This window comes from Notothenia coriiceps, unplaced genomic scaffold (assembly GCF_000735185.1).
Source record: "Notothenia coriiceps isolate Sejong01 unplaced genomic scaffold, NC01 NC01_scaffold00017409, whole genome shotgun sequence".
In the NCBI taxonomy this organism is placed as follows: Eukaryota; Metazoa; Chordata; class Actinopteri; order Perciformes; family Nototheniidae; genus Notothenia; species Notothenia coriiceps.
This window is the reverse complement of record NW_011350110.1, coordinates 57,134-68,990: the sequence shown is the minus strand read 5'-3', so window position 1 is coordinate 68,990 and position 11,857 is coordinate 57,134. Positions and strand designations below refer to the sequence as shown.

The following is an 11,857-nucleotide window of genomic DNA, read 5'->3' as shown; positions in this document are numbered from 1 at the left end:
ACACACCCCCTGTCATGCACCGTGCATACTGGCTGTTCCTGTGTGCGGCCTAACTTCCGTTCCCTCTCCGGCCGCCGGTGTCTATCCGTTAAATCCGTCCGTGTGTGTGTGTGTCTTGGTGAAACAATATCTATGTGTTTGCGCTGCTCGTGTGTGTTTGAGTGTGTGTGTGTGTGTGTGTGTGTGTGTGTGTGTGTGTGTGTGTGTGTGTGTGTGTGTGTGTGTGTGTGTGTGCGTGTGTGCGTGTGTGTGTGTCTGTGGGCAGGGAGGACGGCGTGGTGATCCAGTTACTCAAGACAGACAGAAGCAATCGTTCTCCAGTTACAGAGTTTTCTCCTAGACTTGAGGGCATCACTGTCAAGTGTCGAGGCCATCAGGGAAGTCTCGCTTTAGACGATTACACCCAATCTGGTGTGTGTGAGAGTGTGTGTGGGAGTGTTTCATGCGAGGAGGGCCATACTGTGACCTCTACTTCTCGAGATGGGCTACACTGAGTGTTACTTAGTTACTTGTTTTAGTTTGACCCTAACCCTAACCTTCACCCTAACTCCGGCTTTTTGGTCTGGTTGCCAGCAGTTGGGCTGATTTTGACTACAATGAGTAATGCTGCGACCATTCGATATGAAGAGAACTAGAAGAAAATGATTATCTCTACTGTGGGCAATTATTTTTCAAATCAAAAGGCAATTGGTCCAATCCAAATTATACATACGAGTCCCCTACATATTCAAAATCGACTCAAAATGTATCAAAAATAGCCCACAGATAGAACAAATATTAAAACATTTTGGTTTCCTGAATATGTCAGAAATGGACAGCGTCCTCAATAAGCCCCAAAAACCATTCAAAAATCGGCCGAGCCATTTTCTGAATTCATCAAGTCTTCAAGTTAGCATCCGGTGATTACTTTGGCCTGGGGACCCTTACTATACATTTCTAACATAAAACTTTGGGGTACTCAACATGTCCGGGTTCACAATAGGACTATATGAGCTGGCAACTAGACTAATGTGAAAACGTGGTACTGTATGGGAACAAACACTGCCAGTACAAAGCATCCTCACATACAGTACCAAAGGAGAAGAATGGCGAAAGACAGAAACTGAAAAAAAGGACGCAAAAAATGTGTGCAAATCATGGATGGAAGGTGGAAAAAAAGGCAAAGAGCCACGGGTGAAAACAGGCAGAAAAAGGACAGATGAGTGAGCGAGGCTTTAGTAGCGCTGTTGGGGTGAAAGAGAATGCCACTAATAATGAGATGTCTATTTTACCCACCAGCTCTCTGTCTCTCTCGCTGCTACGCCTGTTTTCCTCTGGCCCCCATTATCAGTGCTCTTGAACCCGAGGATAACAATGAGTTCACAGAGATTGAGAAGGGCCTAGGCCTTAATTGTATGTATTTAGTCACGCAAACAGAGGCAATGGCCTGAGAACGCCTAGTTAGCCAATGACATCATTTAGCCACACAGCCACTTTAGCTCAATGGGGCTGCTGTTGCGTACAGCTTTCTGTCACTTTACCCCGTCCCTGCCTGCCATCGCTGTGTGTCTCCGCCTGTCTTTTAAAGTACACACATTCCCTAAAATAATGCTTTAATCACTATCGTTTTTAATGGTTTATTCAAACTATATATGGCCTTTTTCCCTTGTATTTATTTGCAGAAACTGAACTTGTTTCAGCTTTTAAAAATGAAATCTAATCCGTTTAAAGTACCCATAAATCAAAAAGACAACTAGTGTCAGTTTCCATGAGTATAGGGTGACAATTTTATATTGCCTGCTATGTCCAACCAACATTATTGAATGCATATTTGTACAAAAGAGAGACATACAAAAATGTTTACATTTGTGTGTGTGTGTGTGTGTGTGTGTGTGTGTGTGTGTGTGTGTGTGTGTGTGTGTGTGTGTGTGTGTGTGTGTGTGTGTGTGTGTGTGTGTGTGTGTGTGACATGATTTTGCTGCGGCGCTGCCTCCTTTCAGTTGCATAGTTGGGTGAGAAATACCAGCGGCAGAGGCTGCTGAGGCAGCGAAAGCATTTAATACTCAACAAACAGTTATCTAAGCCCATATCCAATAGCTAGACACAACTGTAATGTGACCTACATACTAAGTGAATAGGATTTTTTTTGTATGTAGGTTGGGGTGCAGTTGGGGGGGCAGGGTACAGGTTTTTGATGGGGGGGTTTAGGAGGCGAAGTGAACAGAAGTCTTTCAAATGTCCGTAATACAAATATTCCTTTTAGCTCCCCTTCGCTTCCACTTTTTCTCATTCCTTCGCAAAAAAGAGAAGTACAGTATAAAGTGACAGGATATATTGTGCCCTCCGAGGCATTAACTTCTCCCCCCTTTGTACATTTGACCCTCTGGAAGGGGGACATCTCTCTTTTTCAATAATTGTAGGAAATCACAAGTTGAGGGAGGAACCATGTGATTTAGCTTGGTTATATCCGAGAAGGAAGCAACATCATTTTGTCTTTCTACTGTTCCATGTACATCTCTGTTATATTGTAATTTCAAAAGCTTCAATTGTATCTTAATGAATGGAATATGACATACCAAGGCCTTGAAGGTTTGAATGTTGCGCTAAATGTAAAAAGATCTGTTTCGCCTGTACCTTGGCTTTTAAATAACAAAAATATTTTTGGGAAAATCTATGGACTAACAATCTATCTCATCAGTTAACACTTTGACTGCATGGCTTGAGTTTAGTGTTTGGTGCCAAGCTATCAGGACACTGTGTTGCAGGGCACAGCATTAAAAACCCATTATGAATAACTATACAGAAATGGACAGATTTGTTCCAGACACGTTTTGATTTTTGGTCCCAGCCTCAAAGTTGATAAATGAATAAATGCATGCACGCACGGACACACTCAAATACACAATCCGCCTGGCCACATCAACAGAGCAGGTGTCCTTAGTAATGCACCAGTGCGCACTTGGATCTCTGCATCTCCGAACAGAGGGAAAGAGGTAGAAGGGAGGAGCAGAGAAAGAAAGAAAAAGACAGTTAGAGGAAAGAAAAAAGAAGCAGAGGTGGCAGGTGTGTGGTTTTTAGCTGCTGAAATGTTGAGGCATTCTGAGGATCCATCACCAAACTAGAGCTAACCCAAACTACGTGCAAAATGTTGGCCCTCTGATTGACGTACCAGTAAAACTTGTTCGAATGCACCTCGTTTCTTCGCTGGAGAACCACAGACTCATGCACTCATTATTTTGGGAAAGATCAGAAACAGCGACATGATGTTTTTTTGGTATCCATATGAGGAATTATTTATCAGGAAGACAGGCCGCGAGCCCGACTGAGGAGAAACTAAGCAAAGAGACGCACTTAGCAAAGACCATGCCTTTGCCCCCTGCTGCGTCTCAGCTACATGCTACATAAATAACCATTATGAATCATGCTGTTTGGTCTCACCCTGCAAATAAAATCCAGTTTCCATTTAGCCACAATGGTGATGAGCGATCTTCCCTTCCGCAATGGCGCACCATTTTGACAAAAGCGACAAAAAAAAACATGTAATGTGTTTATCTAGTCCTTTAATTTGCCACAAAAGTACACAAATATAGTAACTTTATCCAGTTTAGCTCTGTGTTCAGCACCGCTTCCCTAATAGGCTTGTATCCAGTCTAAACCTACACAGGGCCAGAGGGCGGACCCACAACAAAACAGCAGATGAAAAGACCAAATGCCGCTCAAACAACACCATTAGTTTGCACAAAAGTTACCCATCTATTATAATGACGAATAACACTCATGACAGTACATGACTTGAAGTTTCAAATTCGAAAAAATGTGATTGGAAATATAAATATGCCAATAAGGAATGCTCAATCATTGCATTAGCAGTGTTGTGGATCTCTGTGTAAACAGGCGTGTCAAACATGCAGCTGACTGACGGCAAAGTGTACGAATTACAGAGAAGGTATAAACTGCACAACCTTTATGTATTTCTTACATTTTCAATGCAGGGTGGTAACTTAACATTCTTCCTTAATAGTTCCTACTTTAGTTTGTATGGTGGTGTGTCAATGCAGATGGTAAGAATGAATACAAAGATGAGGTAATGCATGTAAAATCATTTATAGATCTTGAAGTTGTTTTGATCATAATGTAAAATACTATATTGTTCAGTTCCAGATACCGGTGACTAAATGTGTTTGTAGATACACTGTGATCCGTAAGTTGTAATGCACATGTGTAAATGATCAAATGAGTCATCAAACTGATGAAATTGCACTTATTTTTCATGAAAAGTTACAGGTTGTTCATAATGTGAGCATTTTCAGAATTTACTTTTTTGCACAAAAAAATTACTATTTGGAGTTATTTATAAGTTATAATGTTATGATTTTACTGGTCCGGCCACATGAGATCAAATGAGGCTGTATGAGGCCCCTGAACTAAAATGAGTTTGACACCACTGGCCTAGAGGCTTGTTGCCCTTCCTCTTTGGCATCAGTTCAGACACAAGGTCCTGGGTGGTTCACTCACATCAGCTCTCTGTGGCCTAAGAGATTACCAAACACAAACTTTATCCCGTGGCAAATCTACCCTTAGAGCGCGCATTTTTAAAACCTTGTAGCAGAAATCAAGCCTCCATTCAGGGAATCCCCTTTGTAAAACTTAAATACATCCCAATGTGTCTGTCAACAAAGGCCTCCACCCTTCCTCCTCGCTCTCCGTGACACACTAAGTTTAGGATTGTTCATCGGGCCCTTGGGTGGTTTTTTTTCATTCTTTCCCCATTCTTCCTTTATTTTGCTCCTTCTTTAGAGCATTAGGGAGAGCGGCCATTGAACTACAACCGCTACTATAAAAATTCATCAGGATTAAAATGACCTCACACACAAAATTAAAGTTCCCCGATGTACACAATAAGGGCTTGTATCTTTTTTAAGACATTCTCAGCTTCCTTGGGAACAGGATTGTTTCTTGACAAAGTGGTCTCTGTTCAACAATGAGCACCTTTCAGACGCACAGGGACTGCCTTTAGAGCTGCGGAGAGAGACGGATTTCACATATCAATCAAAAGAGGGAGGGTGGGGGGGAGAAAAAGGGCCCTCGTCTGGCGAGAGTGGTCCTTCAGGAACTATGAACAGATTCAAATGGAGTATATGCTTTTCTCTCTTACCGCCACTATTCATAATAACAGAGGAGTATAGTGGAGAGGGAGGGGAGTCCTCTTAACACGTTTTTTCTCTTTTAGACTTGTCTTCCCTTATATGGGGGGCTGAAGTACGGACCCTCAGCCTGGCCCTGAAATAATAAGACTGTAGTGGATGCCTAGATTGTACAACATTGAAAAAAAGTTGCTTTGTGAAGAGGCCAAGAGGGCCCACTGTATTCAGTGTGTGTGCAAGCTTTCATGTTGTTGAGTTTGTACATGCAAGGCCTGGTGTGTGTGTGTGTGTGTGTGTGTGTGTGTGTGTGTGTGTGTGTGTGTGTGTGTGTGTGTGTGTGTGTGTGTGTGTGTGTGTGTGTGTGTGTGTGTGTGTGTGTGTGTGTGTGTGTGTGTGTGTATTGGGTGGTGGGGGAAGGGGGGGGTGTCATTCCATTACACCTGCGCAATGGCATAATGAGCCCATGAGTGTGTTCACTGGGCCACAGCCACCCACTGCGCCAGCCATGCACACCACTGCCGCTAATCATGTTGAAAATGAATAAGGTGTCAGAGGAGGTAATTCACAGCTGTATTAAAGCACGGCAGCCCAGATATAAGGTAGATAAAACAAATTAAATATAGTATTCTATTACGGAATACTTTTTGACAGCTGTATTAATGGCCGCACCTCAAAGGTCTTCTTATTAGGTCACCGGCTACATGTTTCACCTTCTCTTCTTTTGAGCCAGGGGTATTTCACATCATCTACGACTCACAGCTCTCAGGAGTAAAAAGAGTAGAGTGTAAGGGAATTGGATAATATCTACAGAGTTAGTTTGGTGAAGTTATATCAGATTCCTGTTCATATAAGAAATCCGATCATATAGAAAAGATTGTGCTGTGATTTATCATACTGTGTTGGACCACAAACATTTTATCACCATTTTCGGACGGGTACGCTGAAATGTTGCATGTATATCAAGAATGAAATGTTAAATGAACTAAATAATGCATATTAGTATGTGGTTGCAGCCTTAGAGTGGTGCAGTAATGAGTCCTTAAACCCGGAGAAGACAAAGCATTTTACAACTTCCAGTTCCCTCATCTCAAAGTCAATGTTTTTGGTTAGGAGCCTGAAATAAGGTATCTGGTCAAAACGTAATCGAATGGGGAAATCCATTTGCTTTTTGTCGAGGGAGCCACTGCGATGTTAACTTCTAAGTTGACTTACAAAAATACTTCATTACTTGCAAATGTGTTCTTGTTCAAATGTATCCTCATGGCCTTTCCATTGCTAACAATTAGAATGCTACCCAATAACACTTAAGTGGAATTATTTTAAAATAATTGCTGATTCAAACATGATGAACAAAGCTTTTGTTCTTTCAGAAGACATGGCTTTGCATGTTTAGGCAAAAGTCCACAAGATTATCTTTTAAAGCTAGGAGTCACATTTAATTTTCAAAAATGTGTAGCCAATTGTCAGATTACTAGCAGGCATCAATAAGGGAGGGAAAACCTGAGAGATTACCCCACGTTTGTTCATAACCTCGCAAATTACATCAATTCAGCCTGCTTAGACCTGAGTCTGACATTAAAGTAGATCTCAGTACAACAGGGAAAAAAAGTATTAGTATTCACTGCATGTATGTGTGGCAAATGTGTGCTATTTTTAAATAGGGATGCTGTGAAAGTGTGGAATTGGGGACAAGACAGCCTTGCACCGGGCCGTGACACAGACTTATGTTAAACCTAATTAGATCATGATAATAGCTTTAGGGCCCCAGTGATCAATGCTAGAGGTCTGTGGAGATGAACTTTCCTTAAGTTTCATGCCACACGCTGCTTGTACTCATTTGTTCATACACACACACACACACACACACACACACACACACACACACACACACACACACACACACAAACCAGAGTGGTTTGCAGACAGTGTTATATGAAAGCATTATTTTAAATCTGCACATCATCTGTCTGTGTCAACGGTTAGCCATTCTCGTGTTAGCGCTGAATGAGTGTGCTTAGATCGATAATTTGGTCAGCGTTGGACTAATTCAAATTTTAAGTAGCGTGCATCGGCGCTAGATTCCCCGCCAATGTGATGGATATGATTAGGAATTCCTTAATATTGGAAACTTAAAACGCCTGTCTGTCAACACCTTAGTCCACCAAGCCTCTCCCATAATACAATGCACCCACGGTGTCTCCTCACCGCATTTTCTGAGATGCTTTCCGTCAACAACCTGATGGTAGAGGCTAGTTTACCGCTCGCAGACTCCTCAGATCACTCTCGCCGAAGACAAAGAGGATTCCTTATGCTTCCATTACTATCTAATGTAATTTATGTAATGTAATAATTTCAACGCGTCTGCTGACATGTAAGCTAGCTAGCTTGTGATTAGTCTTGATACCGGATGCTTTGGGAATCCCTGCACGTATCAGTTGTGGATGCACCAGTTGTTAACTCTCGAAGCTTCCTCCTTCTGCTGACGTCTTTGTATCCCAGGAGCACTTACAGGAAGCAAAAAGGGTAAAAATAAAGATGCTAACTGACCAACCTACAGTAGATGAAATTTGATTGTATGATGTTTAACTAAATCTCATTTGGAACCAACCATCTTGGGTTTTTACGAAAACTCAACCGACCATGAAATATTCAGAAAAAAACTCTTTCATCAAGGAGAGTGGTGTTCGTGTTAAATTAAGAAAACAATATTCACGTGACAATTATGTTATAGTTAAGTTATGACTCATTCATCTTAACCCTAACCCTAACTTCACTTGTGTTTGTTGAGTTGTCACATACTTTCCTATTTGAAATAAACAAAGATATTTTGCTATACCTAATTACGTTATTTTTTTGGTGAATTGGCTGTTTTACATCATTAACCACATGTTTGATTATGTTAAAATTGTGAGTGATACGAAAGATATTGGTCGTAATTTAAAGTATAGGAACAAACAACATGTATGGTGACATGCATTAGAGGACTTGCTGACTTTACTGTGACACGGCAATGATTATTGCGTGTGTGTGTGTGTGTGTGTGTGTGTGTGTGTGTGTGTGTGTGTGTGTGTGTGTGTGTGTGTGTGTGTGTGTGTGTGTGTGTGTGTGTGTGTGTGTGTGTGTGTGAATGCATGTAGAGAGTAGTGGTCAGGCCTTATAAACCTAAAACATAAAGGATTTCATAAACACTGCTACTTGCCAGAGGTCAATTTGATTCATAGTCTATTAGTGCTGGGTCACTTTGTCTTTTCAGCGGCAGTACCCGGCCCATTCCAGTTTGACATGCTAGCCTATTCACTGCCAAGCACTGACATTACAAGCAGTATTCAAAAAAAGGTCCACAGTTGATTGAATTCCATTGATACAATGTTGAACATTTGGAAATAATACAGTTTCGTTTTCTTTATACGCCTTAGTTGCTGTCAGGAAGGAACTCATTCTATTGGAAGATGAAAACAGATCGAAACATTTCCTAAATGCCCAATCTCAACCAGATGTATCCATAAAACACACTGTCTAGACAAAAGTGTAATGAATGACATAATGATCCCCTGAAACCTTCGAACAAATAAAGGTTTAACATCATTTAAGATACAATCTCCCTGAGAGAAGAAGGCATCCGTCTGCTCGGTGTTGAATGGCCGAGTGTTAAGCTTTCCATGGCGACATCTATCTCTCGCCACCACCTTGAGGGCATCTCTTAAGCAGAAGAATTTAGCCATTATGTGGCATTAACCTCATTAGAAAACACTCTTTAGCTGCTCCAAGATAAAATTGATTTACAGCTGCCATTTCCACCACTGCTCTCGATCAATGGTTAAACTATCCCTTTTATAGCCCTGCACACACTCTATGCTCTTTTCTCCAGTTTTCTTGAACTGCTCTTTAATTTCATTGCAACCCTCCACTCTTGTCCTTGTGCCAGGTATGTAGTCACAGAGTGTAAGAGGGATTTCCCCGATGTATCCATGGTCATATAGGGGACTTGATTACATTTTCTTTAGAGTGGAGAAACACGACTGGATCTATGGCAGATTCCTTGAACCAATTAGGCACCATGTTGCTGTCTTGGTCTTTTTATCGATGTGGGAGTCTCGTCATAGTCAGCTACATTTGCGTGGGTGGTCTTAATTGAGGTTTTATCTTAACATAATGTTGTAGTGTTTTTCTTTCCACTCTTATCAAGGTTGTTGTAGTTATTCACAATTTAGGAATGTGATTAGCCTACGCAGCAGCAGATGTATGAACATTTAAAAAGTATATATTTGAGAAGTTAGGGTTAGGTTAGGGTTATTATGGCCTGGATTGTGTAAGTATATGGGGGTTGGGTGTCAACTGTGATTTATATCATGGAAAAGCCTACCAGCACCTGTTAAACATAGACCCCTAAAATAATATTAACCCTAACCCTGGAATAAACAATCATGTATTTTGCATTCATTTACAATGACAGTAGGTTATAATCTCTTAAAACTGAAAATGGGAATTTAGAAGCTAACAGAGTAAAATCCACCATCCAATTGGTCTTGATTGAGGTTATATTTTAACAAATAAAATGTAATTGAGGGGTTAGGCTTTTATAGCCCTGATCTTGTAAGTATATGGTGGTTAAATTGGTGTCAACAGGGACTTTCTTTATAGGAAAGCATACAAATAAACTCGGACAGGTAGTTATATTTCTTTGAACGTGGCCTACCAGTGTGAATAGAACCCTAAACACAAACACTATCCCTAACCCTAGGAGATAGTATGTTGTTTGAGTTTACAATAGAAGGAGGTTATGGTATCATAAAAGAGAAAATGGGAGTTAAGCGACTAACATGGAGAACAAAACACAGTCCATGCCCAGGAATGATTTGAGATGCAATTGAAAGCACTTTCAGTTAAGATTATAAATAAGTATAAAAGTGTGGCAAATGAAGTTTTTTTGCTTTATTTTGAAGATTCATGAAACAAAGTTTAGCAGATGCCCGTTTCTCTATTACCACATGAAGCTGATGGGTAAAGCTGTGTAAAGCTAAGCCAAGCAGAAAATGCACAATATATGTGGGCGTGGCCAAATGTCAGTATATGCCCACCCACCTCTGACAGCTCAGGTTTATGTGGACGTTTAAGCAAAACACTCAACGCTGTATTTCTTTGACAAATCAATACGACCACCATTTCAGCTCTCCTTCCTTGCCTCCCTGCCTCCTTCTCGCGCTCGCTCCTTTCTCATCTCCCTCTGTCTGGGAGAATTGATCCGCATGGATGGAATGATATCAAGCGACGGATAGAGTGATACGCCCCGCTCCCTCCTTCCTGCCCTCCTTTCACTGCATTTTTGACACATAAATAAAATATGTGGCCTTTTTGTTTAAATTCGCCACGGCGTTAGTTCTGAGGAGGGAATATGGTGCGCGGGCTCACATGGAGCTGTTGGTAGACAAGAGGAGCTGAGAGTCGGCTGGTTGCCATCACTCACTGTTCACAGGCGCCCTACAAAATCCCCTGAACTTTCCGACACATGCATTTGTTAGAGTGACACAGTCAGATTCTAAAGAATGGCATTAGAAAATAATGTTAGCGCTAAATTATTCAGGTTTTTTTTTTTGCTTCACTTTACAACCCCACACAGCCTTGCACACACACGAACACACAGACTATATATAAAAATATATTTATCCTCCCACTCATGTCAGAGTTATAGCAAATCCATTTAGTGTCAGCGTCCACATTTGGCAAAGGAAACGATGAGAGAAGGTGCTGGGAGGGGAACTCTGAGATGCCAAAGCAGCACTGCAGTCAATCCTAACTTTAATATAAACTGAAATAAATCACGACCCCGGCTATCAGGCCCTGCTATTAACAGACCGATGCTAGATGTTCATCCACACCTTGGCTAGATATTCCTGACATGACAGCAAAGGCATTTCCACAGCAGGACAAGAAATAGACGCTGGGTGAACTAACCTCGCGTCCTCAGGGCACGTCAGGGTTTCCACTCCGGGACAAAGGCTTTAACTTCTCCTCCGAATCCCTCAACAGTATACATAAATATGATCTAAGCCTTTCTCACTATATAGCTTCTGGTCTGGACACTGAAGACAAAAAAAAACTAGGGAGAACCAGCTTGGATTTAAAGACAGACGCAGTAACACCACTACAACGGATACTTAATTGGATTAAATAGGAATTATCTGTTGATATGCAGGTCGTCTTCATCACATATAACAGGTGTCCCACAGTAAAAAAAACTGAAACATTGACATTAATTAAATGTATTATGTCAAAACATGTCACATTACTGTATTAGGTTAGTTGAAAGCACTCATTTTAAGTTGAACTTAATACTAGGTTCCAATCGCACTAAATAATATTTAAACGTATATATTATTATATGTCAAGTCGATGTTTCAGTTTTTTCACGGTATGTGTCATTATCATCATCATCATCACCCACACAGATTGCATCATGGCCTGAAGAACCTGCTATCACCAAGCTCACTTTTTTTCCACTTAACTTTCACATGCAAGAATACATAGAAATACCTGAAAGCATTGTGCAGTTTTTGTAACCCCCTCCCCCCACCTCCTACCCCTATTTCCCTCCTTCCCCAGAAAGCCCTTAGTCACCTCAGACAGTGGGTGTGTGGGGGGGGTTCCTTGGACAGCGTGACAGCCCCGTTGAGCTTCAGCTCCGCTACTGGTCGGCACTCAGGGAGCCCTGGGAGAGAGAGAGAGAAGAGGGGGGG

At 41.4% G+C, this 11,857-nt stretch overlaps 1 protein-coding gene across 2 annotated transcripts in view; it reads right to left on the bottom strand.

Annotated features, from left to right (window-relative positions):
• The window catches only part of znf536 (zinc finger protein 536), a 207,258-nt gene that overhangs the window by 148,904 nt on the left and 46,497 nt on the right, over window positions 1-11,857 (bottom strand). Inside the window, exon 3 of one of the 2 annotated variants that reach the window (XM_010776893.1) lies at window positions 11,739-11,829. The exons of the other annotated variant lie outside the window; for it this stretch is intronic. The gene's annotated coding sequence lies outside the window, so the exon portion shown is untranslated. The remainder of the gene's footprint in view (window positions 1-11,738; window positions 11,830-11,857) is intronic. 2 annotated transcript variants of the gene reach the window in all.